Source organism: Equus caballus, chromosome 21, assembly GCF_041296265.1.
Source record: "Equus caballus isolate H_3958 breed thoroughbred chromosome 21, TB-T2T, whole genome shotgun sequence".
Taxonomy (NCBI): Eukaryota; Metazoa; Chordata; class Mammalia; order Perissodactyla; family Equidae; genus Equus; species Equus caballus.
This window is the reverse complement of record NC_091704.1, coordinates 46434017-46450528: the sequence shown is the minus strand read 5'-3', so window position 1 is coordinate 46450528 and position 16512 is coordinate 46434017. Positions and strand designations below refer to the sequence as shown.

Here is a 16512-nt window from a genome sequence, read left to right as displayed (position 1 = left end):
GGAGGTAGCTTGAAGGCAACACAGTGTGCCAACCTATTCTTGACCAAACACTATTAAACATTTCAGTCCAATATAACTGAATGCTTCTGACCTTGAAACTCATTGGCTGCTGGTGCTTTACAAACAAGTTGGCATGGGACCATGGTACTATTTGGTCATGTGACCAGGGTGGTAATTCTCCAAATTTTGCACCCTGGGGAGGCAACAGATTCCACGAACCCTACCTACTCACACTTTAAAATACCTTGCAGAAGTGCCCTCATCATAATTAAGGGATAAAATGAAAGCATTGTAAATAACAGTTGAATGAAGGATTGATCTAGAAACAGAATTTTTCCTTCATGACAAAAACTATGGTGAGCATAAACCAGAAATCTTAAAAACAATTCAATGGCAAAGAAGAAAGATGGAAGGAAACTGGGTCCTTGAAGATGTCAATCCATCTGGAGCTATCATTTTAAGGACTTCTTGTTAAATGACATCATTATTATTTAAGCTAGATGAATGGGGATGGGGGAGACTTCTCTGTTATTTGCAGCCCAAAGCATCCAAAACCATAAAGCCATGTGTATGGTTTGGTCTTTAACTAATGAACAATGAGAAGCTGCTAAAGGAGTTCAGCAAAAGTGTGACATGGTCAGATGTGGGTTAAAAAAGATGGTCTAGTTTCAGTGTGTGGAGATGGGGTTGTAAAGGTTTAAGGATGGACACAGGGGTAAGAATAAATGAGGACCAGTTTTGAGGAGAAAGATTATAAGGTACATCTTGGACATGTTGAGTGTAACCTGCCTATAAGTTGTCCTAGTGGAGATACCAAGTAGGCAGTGAAATATATAGAACTTAGAAACGAGATCTTGTCTGAAGAGATAAGTTTAAGATCATTGATACATATATAGTTATTGACGTCATGAGATGGATGGATAGGCCTGGGATGAATCCTTGAGGAATTCCAAAATTTAATGACAGGATAGAAGAGGGTGAGTCTCCAGATGAGATAGAGAATGATAGGCAATATAGAGGGTCTGAATACCTTAAAGTCAGTCCATGGATTTCCACTTAAGAACTCATGGGATAGAGGATTGGACTTGAAGATTTCCAGAAATCTCCTACTTCTGAGGATCCTTGATTCTAAGGTAATTCTGATTGCTCCATATTGTGGCATCAATGATAAATACTGTTGGATCTTTTTATGGACCCTGCCAATCTCAAATAATCCCTCTGCCTTTGAACTCACATTGGATATTATCTCTACTCCTCTTCCAGCATTTCCTACCTTGTACTGTGGTTGTGTGTGACTAAATCTCATTTCTCCTACTAGACTAGGTGTTGGTGGTGGCCAGGAATTATTATTATTTCTTTATCTCTCTCCCCAAACTGCTCTCCCTAAATGGCAAGGTGTTTTAATTATAGTTGGATACCAACACATTCTTTGGTGAATGAGTATTTGGTAAGTAATTAAAAATACCGAGTGAAATTGCTAATAATTTTCCTTTATTGAAGTCTTGAACATGAACTGGAAAGTCTGATGGAACTCAAAGGTAAATCAAAAGCCCATTCTGAAGCGATCTAAGGGTCGTGGGACATTTTCCTGATGTCCTTCACCTGATGAGCATCCAGCTGTCTGTTCAAGGTGGTAAGATCACTTACCAGTCACTGACTTCCAGATTTCTGGTTCAGTCTAATAATCAAAACATACAGAAGATAAAATAACTCTTACTCTGGCCAGCCATTCTTATGCCCTCAAAACTGATCATTTTCCTATCTCCTACAGTACTTCCAAACTGGATCCTTCCTCAGTTGAGAAAGAAACAAATGTCACGTTTGGCCAAAGCAGTCTTCAAAAATGGGTTTAGCATTGTTATAATCTGCAAGATAGTCAATATTATCAGCTTGGTCTTACTATAGTCCCATTTTGTGACTGCGTTTTTAACTGATGTCCATCCAAAACAACACATTTAACATCTAGCTGAGTTCGTTACAAGATCTAAGAGTTGGCAAACAATTGGTCCATACTTTTTGGGCAATTGAATAAAACAGAATGGAAGAGGAAATGAAACCTACATTTGTGGATGCCTTCTATTTGCTGAGCTCTTTAACGTTGTTATTTCATTTGACAAAAGGAGTAAAGGCACATGTGCAACTGTTTTCTGCTTTTACCCATATGTTTCTAAGTAATTAAGAATTTTGAATATTATTACTATTACAACTATCCATGTAAGATAAAAAAGTTAAATTAAATGATTTTATGTACCAGGTTTTGAAAAAATGTAGATAGGCTCTTCTGCTTTCACACAACCAACAGTCCCTCAAAAATTCCCTCTTTCTTAAGCCAGCAACCATTAAGTTACTCTTAAACCTACACTAAGTACTATTTAACACAGGGGACAGAAAGCCAGATAGGTCTGGGTTTTGGTATCAGTAGCGTCTTTGTTGTGGAAAGATGTCAGCTCCCAAATTCTCACTGCGCTGTACAGATCTGTGTACCTCAGGCGACTTTATAGCGCAAACTCCACACCCTGGGGACTCATAGCAACTTGTAAATCCATGAGGAATTTTTCAGCAAAGGTGTATTTCTTAGTTTATTCATGGATTAGACTTGTAAGAGTAGATTCATTCCAAGGCTCTAATGAGCAGGGTTTTTTTTTTTTTTCCACACTGAAAAGAACACTTGCTTCTCTTTTTCCAACATTTAGCTTATGATGGTTTTAGAATTTATGTTCTCAGTTATATCTTCCATTGACTTTGAAATCCTAGAAAATACTCACCATAGTTCTTCCCAGAACCCAGCACTCTTCAAAGCCTGTCTTTATATAGCATTAGAAAATGGAGACTCACAAAACTATTTCACATGAGTTTGTTGCTCTGGTTCACTTCTAAGAACACTGGCTCTGCTCTTCCGACTAACCAGAATCACGACAGCTGTCTAATAGCTGAGCAATGTCTGTTATTAGGGGTGAGAATGTGAAGAGATTTCCACGCTAAGTTTCTCAGAGTTGAGCTGAGGGTAAGTTCTATTTTCTTTCACTGGAAAAGATTTGAGCTAGATTTTTTTTAAAAAAAAACAATAGATGTCTTCGGAATGAAGTCCCTAAGACCATGCTGGAAAGTACTAATGGCCGTGTTTGCCCACCTGGCTGGATGTGCCAGCCTCATGTCTGCGACTGGTCTAGGTCAGTTCATGTCATTGACTTCTACGGGGCTATCAGTATTTGGGTTTTTTAAAACTTTCTATTCAGAGCTGAAATCCCATCTGGTCTTCAGTACTTATTCATTTCTATTCCATTGTTTCCAAACTTCATTCCTGTCTGCTTCAAATGCTTTTCATGGGCATCTTCCTCTTTTGGGGCCATAGGACATAAAATCTTTGAGCTGAAAGGTCCATTAGAGTTCATCCACTATGATGTCCTCATTTTACATATGAGAGAAATGAGGCACAGAGAAGGGAAAGGAATTGATGGTCATAATTTAATGGGGTTTGTCTTAGATCCCAGCTCTTCTGAGTGCTGATTTGGCCACCTGCCTAAAGAGGTGGTATAATCTGAAGTGGGGATTAGAACTAAGGTGCATGTCTGAACAGTTTGTGCCCTCACTATATGACTCTCTATTAGTTTTCTATGCTATGTAACAAATTGCCCCAAGTATAGTTTCTTAAAACAACATACATCTACTATCTCACTGTTATATACTAAATTATTATATATGTGTGTGTGTGTATATATATATATATATACACACATACATGTATATATTATACCATATATGTTCTATACTATATATATCTTGCTATTTCTGGAGGTTAGGAATCTGATCAAGGCCTAGCTGGATTCTCCAGATTCAGGCAGCAATAATCACAGTAGCTGCCAGTCTGTGTTCTTATCTGGAGGCCCAACTGCAGAAGTATCTTCTTCCAAGCTTTCTCAGGTTGTTGGCGGAATTTATTTCCTTGTGGCTGTGAAATTGAGGGCCCTGGCTTCCTTATGGCTGTTGGCTAGAGATGGTCTCAGCACCTAGAGGCCATCCTCACTCCCTTGACATCTGGGCCTTCTAAGTTGCTCACTTACTTCTTCAAAGCCAGCAAGGGAGAAAGTTTCTAGCAAGATAGAGTCTTATATAACTTAACAGAATCAAGGCGAGAGACACCGCGTGACGGTTTCCATATTCTATTGGTTAGAAGCAACTCACAAATAGTACCCAAACTCAAGGGGAGGAAATTATACAAGGGCGTGAACCCCAGAGATGAGGATCATTGGGGGTCACCTTAGGGACTGCACAACTCCAAACAAATGATTTACTTGGACTAACACAGGAATAAATTTCAGGCAAGAAATATTCTCACTATAACTCACTGTCAGTTTGCAAATACGTTTCCAGTGGTGTGTCTCTGAGCTCTATCCTCTATCTCATTCAATAATTTTATCCTTTTTATCAATGAATCCGTGAAGATACAAAAGATAAGCTTTTCAAATTTATAGGTGAACGAGATCAGAGTGTTAGCAAATAATTTGGATGACACAATTAAGTTTCATTTTTATTTCAATGCTAGTGTAATGGGAATAACATTTTTGATTTATATCAAAATAATTTTTCTATTTGAATTTTCTTGCATGTGACCTCCCATTCAGCCAGAGGCATCCATTTGCCTTGGAGAAAATTAAGATTTTTGTAGCAGGAGTGCAAGGAAAAAGGCAATGCTGAATTTATAAACTCCAAAATGGAAGTTTTGAATTCACAGACTGACTATTCTGAAAGACAGGCTTGGTGAGAGAGAATAGATTTTCTAAACTTCTTTAGCTTCCAGTAACATTATTTTTCTTTTCTTTTCTTTTTTTTGAGGTAGATTAGCCCTGAGCTAACATCTGCCACTAATCCTCCTCTTTTTTGCTGAGGAAGAGTGGTCCTGAGCTAACAGCTGTGCCCATCTTCCTTCACTTTATATGGGACGCCTGCCACAGCATGGCTTGACAAGCAGTGCATAGGTCTGCACCTGGGATCCGAACCGGGGAACCCCGGGCCGCCAAAGTGGAACGTGTGCACTTAACCGCTGCACTACTGGGCTAGTCCTCCAGTAATACTTTTGATCATTGAGTTTTAATATAAGTAACAGGGCAGAGGGAACTTAGGTAAGATGTCACAGAAGCCTCTGCCATTAAGGAAGGGAGGAAAACACACCCCTTGCATTCCCAGAGGGCTGTGGGAAAGAGAAAGAAGACAGAACAGGATACGGTGGTCAGATGTTGGGGCCCTGAGGGACCTTGCTCAAGGCCCAAAATTCAAGGGTTGCTGAAATATCTAGGTAAGTATATGGAAACCCAGTCATACTGGGATGATTGATCAGTTTCCTTAGGTGTAGCCTGAGGCTACCTGCAAACTTCTGGAATTGCCTCACAATGGGCTGGGCAACTGTAATTTCCAGTGTGGTATGTATCACTGACAGAGAGGCGGCTTGATAGATGAACCTGAGGCACCACTTCTAGCCTCCTGTGATCTGTTAGTGTCATTCTTGGAGCTCAGAAATTCCCATATGGCCCAGGGAGGGCACATGGAGATGCTGAGGGGGCTTGGAGTGGAAACAAAGGTTCGCAGTGACAATGTTGGACCTTACCTGAGCCCTGTGATTCGGGAAAACTAGCCAAGGATAAGAAATCCCCTATCTTTTTGTGTTCCAGGAAAGGGCTCACTTCAAAGCACCACCCTCTCCCATATGACCTAGAAAAAGCTATCTGATGCCACCTAGTTTACCTACTACAAGACCAGACCCGTACCCTCCAAATTCCCATTCTTTGCCTCATAAATGGTTAGCTGAATTGCTTGTGTCTACTGATCAACTGAACAAAATACTGGTTAATTAAACTTTGGTTAGAGTTAGAATTTTCTCCTTCTCCCAGTTCTCTTAACTTTGGCCCACCTCCAGCTGAGTCAGTACACAGCCCCTCCCAAGATTAGGCTCGCCTCTCAGTAAAATATTCTCTGATTCACTATTCCATCACACCACTCTTTCATCCCACTTCCTCACACCCAGTTCTTTGTAACCTTGTTTACTCTTCTCTATAAAAGAAAAGCTCTATTTGCAGAACTCTTGAGATGCTTGCAGATATTATGGTTAAGGCGTCCTCCCAATTACAATAGCCCCGCCTCCTACTGCAATAGCCCTTTTTGCAACAATCCTTTTGAATAAGTCTGTCCTTACTAAGTCTGTATTTCTTTTTATTTGACAACAGCATATGTGAGCTTGTGACCAGAGGCAAATGGCCAGAGCCACTGATCCAACCGTGGATGCCAGAATGATGTCCCAAGGCTCAAATGGGGCCATCGACACCTCAGGGATGAGATCCAACAACTTGCTCCGTGGTACAGACCAGTGAGGACCAGAGGATGTCACTCAGGTTTGGCGCCCCTTTTCCATCATCGTGAGGTCTCATGATTCCCTCCTTCAGCCAGTTTACATCTTGGAGAAGAGGGTCTGGAGTGATCCACAGGCACTGAAAAAATTTACTCAAAAGAATCAAGTCTGTTTCTTCCAGCTTAAAAGTCTTTTTTGAATGAGACACCATTACTGGAAAATTTATTTTTTTCTTGCTACCCAGTAGGCTCTTATGAGGGTGACTGGCTCTGTTACCAAAAGTTTACAAAAGCCACATTTTCTTAACTACAACTAACAGTAGTGTGTGCAAATTTGTGACCGGCTACACTAGAATTATGAATCAAACAAAACAAGATGATGTTCCACAGCAATAAATGTAAAATCCTGCCTTTGAGCTCAAAAACATGTAAGGACAGGATGTGAATATTTGGTTTAGGAACAGCATGGCAGCACTCAGGAAGAAAAAATTAGGGGTTGCATTAGTCAGGAATTTTTTGGTCGCAACTTACAGAAACCCAACTGGAATTAGGCAAAAGGTCAAAAAGGGAATTTATTGGATCTTGGAATCCAAGAACAACCAGACTGAGAGAAGGAAGGGAGGCTGCTGTGTTTTAGGGAAAAACGGGGCAAGGGACACAAAGCTGTGGGACTCCCTCCATTCTAGTCTTGGCTTCTCTTTGGGTGGCATTCTCTCCTTTGGGTTTTCTTCTCTCTCACTACACACCATCCTTCTGCACTAGGCAGGGTTATGGCCCTTCAATGCTTGTGAGTCTCACCTCTTCTGACTTTTGCTACTGGACTTGATGGCGGCTCAGAAGAATGCTGTGGAAGAATTCTCATAGGAAACCTGGTAAGGGCTCTCCTGTGGCCAGGGAAAGAGAATCATGTAAAAAAAAAAAAGCTGTTCTCAAACTAGCCATTTAAATGTGTTTATGGGAGGGAGAAAAGAAGGGGGCCACTCCAAAATTTCAAGAAGTAAAGGAAGTTTCTGGATAAATAATCCCATATAGTCCAAGTATAAGTGTGTGGTCAACATTGTTAATATTAAGTAAGGGAGAGAACATGTTTTTCAGAGAAGTTGATGTGGTGGGAGCCCGGGTCTGTGGATGTGGAGTTCAGGGTGCCACAGTTAGCACACATGGAGGCTGGGGTTTCCTTATGAGGTCACACTTAGAGGACATTATAGGCCACATGTAAGGCCTTTCGAGGGAAGCAAGTAGACTGGTGCGGCAACTCAAACCATCCCATGTTATTGCTGATGTAGCTATCTCGAGGACCCCCTGAAAGTACTGAGGATGTTTAGACTGGAGAGAAGAAGGCCAGGGACATAGCAGCCATTGTCAACTGCTCCTATTCTTTATGGACTAGTACCTAGAAGCTTCAAGGCAACAGAGTTTGATTCAATATAAGGACTTCCTCACAGTGATGGCTGCCCCCGATGAATGGGTGTGTATGACGAAGTGGTGAGATCATGACACATGACAGTACAGGGTACATTTATTGACTCCTTCATCTATTCATTCATTCAGCAAATATTTATTCATTAACAAATAGACCACATTAGTAAATGGACAAGTTCTACAAGAGCAGCTCAACATTGCAGTACCCACATGGCCCAGTGTACTAGCACTATGTTAATATTTGTTAAATGAATGAAAGAATATATGGATGAGTGAGGGGGTGTGGTCACTGTGCTGGGTACTAGAGATGACCTTACGACCCTCAAGGAGCTGACAATTTAGTAACCGAGGCAGTTGATCAAACAGTGATGGTGCTCTGCATGCAGTGGATACATGTACAAGTTGCTTTGAAAGAACAGAGGGGTGGTATTGGCAGAAAGTGTTCCTGGAGCTCAGAGAAGGGCTGGCAGAGTTGGAAACTTCTTATTGGAAAAGGTAAGCAAAGTGGAGAGGAATGGGAAGAACATTCCCAGAGGGAGAAAAAGTATAGCTACGGGAAAGAGGTGGGGCGAGGCAGGCCTCTTGTTCCTGGGTTGCCCCTCTGCCTGATGGAAGCCCCTCTGCAGGCCCCATGGTGCTCTGGTTCTGTTCCTTCCACTTCTGCACTGCACTTCCCATTCCTGCCCCATGATATGTGCTGGAGTGGAGGGGGACAGCCAGAGAACTCTGGGTGTGCGGAGGAGGCCTTCAGCCCATGTTCTCCCCACCTTCATACGGAGAAGGCAAAGGCCTAGGGTCACCGAGGTGCCCTAAACTCCTCAGAAGAAGCCCTTTACTCACTCCTTTGTTGGAGCATTTATGTTCTCACTCCCATCCCTTCCCTTATCTAACCTGACCTCCTTTCTCTACTGTGATGTGATGTGGTGTATGTAATATACTCAGTATCACAAAGGTGTAAATGATGGACCAGGTTTAATCTCTTACCCATTCAGCGTTCATCTACATTTTAATAAGAGAGAGTATTTTTAGCCAAAGCAATGATATCCTCAACAGGAAATCCTGAGCATCTCCAATAGAAGTGGGAAGATTTAGAGGATCAGTGATAAGGATGAACTTCTTTACCCCTCCACCTCCAAGAGTTTTTTTCACACTGCTGGTCGTGGATTGGGAAATCAATTTTGAGGGTCACAGTTAGCATTAAAAAAAATGAAATCGAATTGAGTAGAATGGAATAGAAGAGACAAAAATATCAGAGTTCATAGCATGCAGTAAGGGTAAGTTACGTTTCACAAAATATATTTCAGGTAAATGTATATGTGTGTGAATGATGTAAAATACACTTTTTGCTGTGAGTTGTAGTAAAACCAAAGATTTGAAAAAGCACTGCCTTAAAATTACCCTCTAGAAAAGTACAATTTGATTTTTCCTGAATGAGTTGGCTTTTTCTTAGAATTGGGACAATCTCGGCTAGTCTAGCCTGCCTTGTGGTGGGTTCTAAGCAGAATAGTATTTCGATTTTTTTTTTCTATGTCCCATATCACAGGAGCGGAGGTCTCTCAGTTTTTCCAAGTCCTCTCAGGAAACGAAACAAAATGAAATACTAACCATTGTTTCCTGCCTACCTAAGCAAAGGATTTTTGCCTGACATGTCCCCATTATAAGAGATGAAAGCTTGACTCAGTGTTTCTAAGTGCCTTTGAGGATTAGAGTCATTCATAATGCATATCTGCCATTCACAAGAGTAAATGTGGATTTCCTACTGGACTTTTTTCCATTTGTCGAAGGCAGGAAAACCAATGAGGCTTGTTTAAATCAAATGAGGTCACGGTTTGGATAACTAGTCCTGAGGAAGAAAAGCTAGACCCACTACTAGTATTGCAAAGTGTTCCCCTGTTCCCAAAGGCAAGCTGAGCCCTTGGGTCTATGGCACCAGGTAAAGGGAGCACAAGAACACACAGACTGTAGAAACATTTTCTTTTCTTTTTTTGCCAGAAAAGCCTCCTGAGCTCTGAAGAGATGCATGGAGAATTCCATTTTACCGAGTCAAGAGGATCAATTAAAATGCCACGTCTGCTAGGTTTAAGGTGAAATAGAGCCCCTGGAGATTCAGAAGGACCACTTCGAGAGTTTCTGCCTCAGGGAAACCTCCCAGAATTGTAAACTGGTTGTTCAGGTGATGAAATTTGTCCAGAGTCTGTGCCACCCAGATGCAAGAAAATAAATCCACAACTTTGGCCAAATTGATAATGAGTAATGATTAACAAAATGTTCTTTTCCCTGGCTGGACTCCCGGGAGAGAGACTTTGTTTCTCCCAGGTGGCTTAAAGAGGAGCTTGCCTTTGTGTGTTCTCCACATTCCAGGAAAGATGAAGGTAGAGCTAACGTCTCTCCTGCAGGCGAAGTTCCCTGTCCTAGGTGGTCTTTATGGATCAGGCTGCCTCCTAATTACATACTGATCATTTAAAAAGTGAAACTCCAGGGAGCGACGGGCCAGTGAGCAATTCCTCTGACTCCTCAGAGCCATCAGACTCACGTGGTAAGTCGTTACCTCCATGATATCATATTTCAAGAGCTTCGGAACATAACCTGGTGCTCCCTGCCTGAAGTCCCACATGACATTAGCCCCGACTGAAATTGAGTCTACTGGAAGAAGTCACCTCTAAGCCTTATCTGCTACCTAAATTTTAGTATGAAAGATTTTTTACTTAAAAGGAATACGTGGGGGAAAGCTGGGAATATCAAATGTTATTAGCATTTCTTTCACGTTTGGCCCCACGCAATTCGAATGGACTTGTTTGTAGTTTAATAAATCAATGTCTATAAAGAAGCAATGAGATGAAAAGTGGCAAACAAGGTCCCAGTAACCACTATTTTAAGGAAATGCAGACCATAATGATCAGCAGAGGGAGGGAGGATAGGGGGCTATTGACAAGGCCGACTGAGAAATGACAAATAATCCTTTACATAGAGAGGTTTGCTTAGAAATGAATGGTCTGTCTGGGATTCTTGTAAAGTTACAGGAATTATACCAAATATGACCCAAGTTTCACTGGAAATGGTTTATGGATCAGAGAAGTATGTTTGGAGAGACAGTTGAAGAAAATTCAGTGAAAGCTATGAAATGTAAACGAAGTCTAAGAGTCTGGAGCCTTCCATGAATGCCTGTGAGGAGTCTTTCCCAAGCAGAATTCTTTTGGGAATGTAATTCTGGATTCCCGTTTTCGTCACTTGACGCTTAATATGTGCCTTTCTCTTCTGGGTGAGTTGGGCATATGCATACTTAACATCTCCCCTCGTTCTCCATATTGCTTAGCAGAATGCAAGAGTTTCACAGACAGAGGTTGGAAGGAAGGAAGGAAGAATGAAAGAGAAGGATAAGGAAAAGACATAGGGGAAAACATGGAAGGAGGGAAGAGAAAGAAAGAAAAAGAAGCAAGTCCTACTAGAGCCTAGAAAATAGAATGCAGACAGAAATAGAGGCTTTGTTTATTCTGCTTCACAGTCAGGCTGTAGCCAGGACTGATATCTGCCTTCCTGTCCTGGGAGCGGGGTGATCTTGCTTATCTGAGCTTGGGATACAACCAGTAATGGGATTCTAGAATGAGCAGTGCCCACACGGCTCCCTAGGAAGACCAGTCAAATTGAGTGAATCTTAGAGAGGTAAAGAAAGAGAAAATGAGGAGAGAAAGAGGAGGCCCAGGAAGTGTTATGTGGGGAAGAACGAGGCAAGTGCGTTTATTTCCAATACACAGTAAATGTTTTGCAGGTTGTGCAAGCTAATAGTCGACACATGAGGTTGGTCTTGGATAGAGCAGGTAGTCAATAAACAGTCCCTGGAAACTGGGGGTGGGCAGAGAAGTAGGTGCTAAAAGATTTAAGGGATTAAATTATTTTCAAGCATATTAGAAGTATTTAGGTTTCAAATTGATGTGCCGATTATAAATAATTTTATTTTTTTGGTGAAGCAGGTCCCCAAGGGTCTTGCTAGTCACATGTGTTTTTGTCCCACTGTGGTCATTTTATGGACCACTTCCAAATTCAAGATGCTAAAGTATTCTCTTCTTGTGAATTGGAGGCCAAGCCAGAGGCTTGTCTCCCTGTGGGCTTCATGCTTCTGCGAGGGGCCACCTTTTCCTCTTCCTGCTTCCCCACACCCCATTTCTGCGACCATTCTCATTCAGCAAGGACGGGGACCACCATATGAAATGTGGACAACTGTGAGTGTCTGCTGATGTTCACTGAAGACCTAGACTTCTGCTACTGCCTTCACCCCAAATCTCCCCCTAGAATTCCCTCTCTGCTTTCTGGGGTCCCAATTTCACTGCAGGGAGTTCTGCAGACAACAGCGGCTGGAACGGAAGAGAATGAAGGAGTCCCAGCAGCTACTCTGTGACGTCCTGAGATGGAACTTGGGGTGTTTTAATTTCAAAAGCAGAGTTGAAAGTGGTGATGAGATTTCACGGTACCATTAGTGTGGTACTAGACTTGAGGCACAAAATGAGTTAAGGAGGCATCTGGAAGCTGGCTCAGAATTCAACCACAATGTTTCTATGACAAATTGGCTACTAATTTGCCAATAACCAACTTAGAAATGACTATTAGAATCAAGACATATCCACTGAGAACTAACAGAACTAATACGGTCTAACTATTTCAGATTTTGCGCAAAACTCAGATGGATCTAACTTGTCTGAATTAGGGTCTTCAGGTAAAGTAGATTGAATACATCCTATTTCAGTGGGCTTGCCCTCATTACAGGCTGATTTGCCCACAGGGAAATAGGCAGTAAAGTCTGATACTCTGATGGTACTAACACTTTCTGGATGTTTGTAGAAGGAGCAACCTTTGTCCAAGTGAACAAGAAAAGAGGAAGTTCCCAAACCACTTGCAAAGGGTTGAGGCCGAAGAACAGATGTCTCTGGGCTGCCCAGACGTCGGCCGCATGGCCCAGCAGTGCTGCCGCTGCCGAAACCCCAAGTCTGCAAGTCAGGGTGGTCTGGAAGTGAAGGATTGTTTTCCTGAGAGTGGTTTCAAGAATGCAACTCCTCACCTAATAAAAAGAATGTGCAATGATTAACTGAGTCTAATATTAGCATCTGCAAAATAAAGAGCAATTGGGCCTGCTATTAAAGAACAAACCTTGCATGCACCCGCTGCCAGGTAAAATCTGTTCTTTCTCAGTCATAAATCTTTCTTGGACGCCAGAGAAGAATTTCACTTCCGTCAGAAACACTGGGTGAACCGAAGAGAAAGAACATGCTGTTTTGGAGATGAAAGCGACTTGAGTTTAAAGGTCTTGGTGCCTTTTCTGTCTGTTTTGCTTGCTTTCTCTGTGGTGTCCTTGACTTGGCCATGCCTTGCATTGTTTGTTGGATGATGAGGCAGCAGTGGGAAAAGGTCAGGATGGGTCATTTGCTTCAGGCTGTAGCTTCAGGCAGAGAACTAGCATCTGACATCGAATCTCACTGTTCTCCAGGGTGGACCCTTGGTGAAACATCTTTGAACACCGAACCCTTGATAATTGTGAAGAATACATTAAGAGACTTTAGGATTTTCCTAAACTTGAGAACTCCATCCACTAATTGAGATGCAGAAGTTGAATTGATTTGTTCATCAAATAAGGTTACCACTCTTGCTGAACCAGAGACTCAAATTGGTAGTTGCCACTTTACTTGTATTACCTAATCTGACTTCATGAAACGCTTTGATGTAAGGCAGTGGTTTTCAAAGTATGGGCCTCACAATACCAGCATCACCCGAGAACTTGCTAGAAATGTACATCCTTGGGTCCCATTCCAGACTTACTGGGCCAGCAATCTCCCTCTTCAGTAAGTCCTCCAAGTGTTTCTGATGGACGCTAAAGTTTGGGAACCACTAATGTAGGAAACATTATCACCATAAAACATATTATATGCTGTGATGTCTTGGAACTTTGAAGTCTCTCTTATAGCTAAAACTTTAAATTCTAGCTTTCCAAGGATCTTCAGTACCATGCGTGCAGTAGGCAGTCAATAAATGTTCCCTATAGATGCTGTGTCTCTGAGATAGTAATCATCTTTTATTTTCCTCTTTTCCTCCCTTCCCTCCTTGCTCCCTCCCTTCCTACTTTCTTCCCTTTCTGCCTTCTTTCCTTCTCCTTCTTTTCTTTTTTGTCTGCCCTGTATCACTTTGGGGAGCATCTCTTCCCCTTTACATATATTTTAGATGGTGCTGATAATCAAGTGGGTCTGATCTCACCTACCACTCAGTGTCCACTTCACCCAGGCTGGCCAATCAAAGTGCTCCACTCTCTGGACACAGTAATTGGTCCAGAGGTCCTAGCAGGGCCACTGAGAGCCTTTGGGTTGGGGAGATCAATATGAACTTTATGAAGGAAAGACTGTCTATTCCCGACTTTGTGAGCACCAAGAAACCAGGTGAACTTGGAACTTCTTGGGGGCTCATCTTCCTCCACATGCAGTTGGTCTGCCTGGGAATGAAGCCATCTCAGAGGAAGGCAAAGCCAAGTTCTGGACGGAGAGAGGGCAGGGAGTTGATGTCACCTTTTGAACCCAGAGCTTCACCATGCCTTGAAGTCAGAATCCGCTCTCTCCTTGGACGTCATATTCAATTCAACGTTCCCTGGGAATACCTTAATCTGGGATCCTGGGGACATTCCTATTAATGATTTTGTACTTATTGAAAAAGTAGGAGATACACATACAAATTGGTACCTAGTAGACTGTGTCATTTAGAAAGTTAAAGTCCCTTGTGATGATAACCACTACTTCCCTGAAAATCACTGTATGCAGTTTTGTGCATATTCCTTTAGATTTTTCTGTCAGTATACTAATAAATTGCGATGTTAACTGAGAATTTTCTTGATGCCACAGTTTTTCTAGAAGCCAATAAAATCAAGGATAAAGCAATAGGTTCTAACACCTACATTCTAGAGTGAGCTTGTTGGACTGTTCATGCAGGATTTGTAAAGCGAGTGATCCAGGCCTGCCATTATTAGCTCATATAAGAGGTTATATTAAAAAAAGCCTATGAATTCATGAGGGCATTGACAAGGCCAATAGGAGCACATCTGTAGAGAACATTCTCAGCATGGCGAGGGCCACCCCCATCCTGACATAGGGGCAGAGAAAACTTCCCTTTCACCCTAAGCCAAGTAGGGGAGGTGACTTCAAGAAAATCACTCAGGGGATGTCTTATGCATCCACTGGAATTTGGGTATGTGGTACCTGGTACCTCATTCATCCTTTATTGCTACCCACAGGGCAGCAGAGGGAAGAGATGAGACTGAACTCATAATTTGATTTAATCTGACTTGATTTCCTCTCTGACTGTCTGCCAACTGTTTCCAATTTGGAACGGTTACAAAATGTGAAATTATTCTGGCAGAATGCATCTATCTGGTTTGGTTGACCCTTGGAAAACCTTCCTCCATCATATCCAATCATGGATTTCTCCTCCAAACCCATGACCTTTCTTTTACACTCTCCTGAGTCATTCTTCCCAACCTGGGTCCCCGCCACTCAACAGACTCAGGCACCACACAGTGAGGTGGTTATTATTGTGTGAAGTTATTTCGTAGGGCCAGTTACACTGGTCATACACACAATGACTTTAGATATGTGTGCACAGACAGTGGCATTCTTTACAATAATTTCCAGGTCTATGTCCCAATTAACACCAGAAATTTCTGGAACTATAATTCTTTTTCTGGACTCTCTATATACCTTTCCATCCCCAGTTTCTTCTCCATGTACCCAAATAAACTCCACTGCATAAAGTTCTTGAATTCTGCTTATGGGATCTCCCCTCACTGAATCCCCTCTTTTCTGTGCATCTAGCTATTAGGTTCTACTCCCTTATAGACGCTGTAAGAATATTGTTTATAATAACCATTTATTAATTTTAAATAAGTGCACTTTTGCCACATTATCCCATCTCTTACTCATAAAATCCTTCTGAGGTAACTCTGTCTCCATTTTGAAGATGGAAAAAGAGAGGCTCGGAGGGATTGAATGATTTGCCCAGTGTCACACAGCAAGTAAGTAGTGGAGGTAGGACAAGGACTCAGATTTTCCTTCCTTGTAAGATCTATCTTCTTTTCCTTACGACCCCATCTCCTCACTGCCTACTCTCTGAAGCCACAGGATTACATTCAGGTCCACCAGTTTCAGCTATTTCTCTCTGCTCTATATCTCTGTCCTTTCTCTTCAAACTCTCTAGAAATACTTCAAACTCTTTCAGAAGTTTCTATTAGTAGAGTTATATTTCAAGCACTCTGATCCTGGTCAGACTTCGGGCTGCCAGTCTACAAAAGAATTTTCGGGAGCAAATTGCTTCTGCTGATCAGTCCAACTTGAATATTTGAGACTTTTGTTCTATTAACTTTTCTTCAGAGGTGTTTTCTTTTTTAAAAGAAAAATATTTCCCTCCGAACAGAAAAGAGTTGAAATTCCCATTTGTGGGATGGGGGAGGTTTCTAAAAAAAATCAAGACGTTTCTAAAAACAACAACTTGAGCAAATATCTGAAAAATGCTAGTAAATTAAAATATTCACTCAAAAATCATTGTTTCATCATCATTCTGTATGTATATAACATATTTACTTTTTCTCTTCCCATATCACTCTTGGCTACCAGCAGTTTTTATGAAATCTTTGTTCTATATAATTGTTTTTTTGTCAACTTTTCAATTAACAAAGAGAAAAAAAGGATGATCTTTAATAATATTACTTGCTTTTGACTTTTGATATAA

At 41.6% G+C, this 16512-nt stretch overlaps 1 long non-coding RNA gene across 2 annotated transcripts; it reads left to right on the top strand.

The window, feature by feature from the left end:
* Nucleotides 1-5992: 5992 nt before the first annotated feature.
* On the top strand, nucleotides 5993-16308 carry LOC106782349 (uncharacterized). Of its 2 annotated transcripts, XR_011430182.1 has the most exons (4): nucleotides 5993-6383; nucleotides 7102-7211; nucleotides 9754-10297; nucleotides 12595-16308. It is a non-coding gene; the product is annotated as an uncharacterized lncRNA (long non-coding RNA). The 2 variants fall into 2 exon arrangements; XR_001379378.3 differs by having other exon boundaries at nucleotides 5994-6383; nucleotides 9754-16308.
* Nucleotides 16309-16512: the final 204 nt, after the last annotated feature.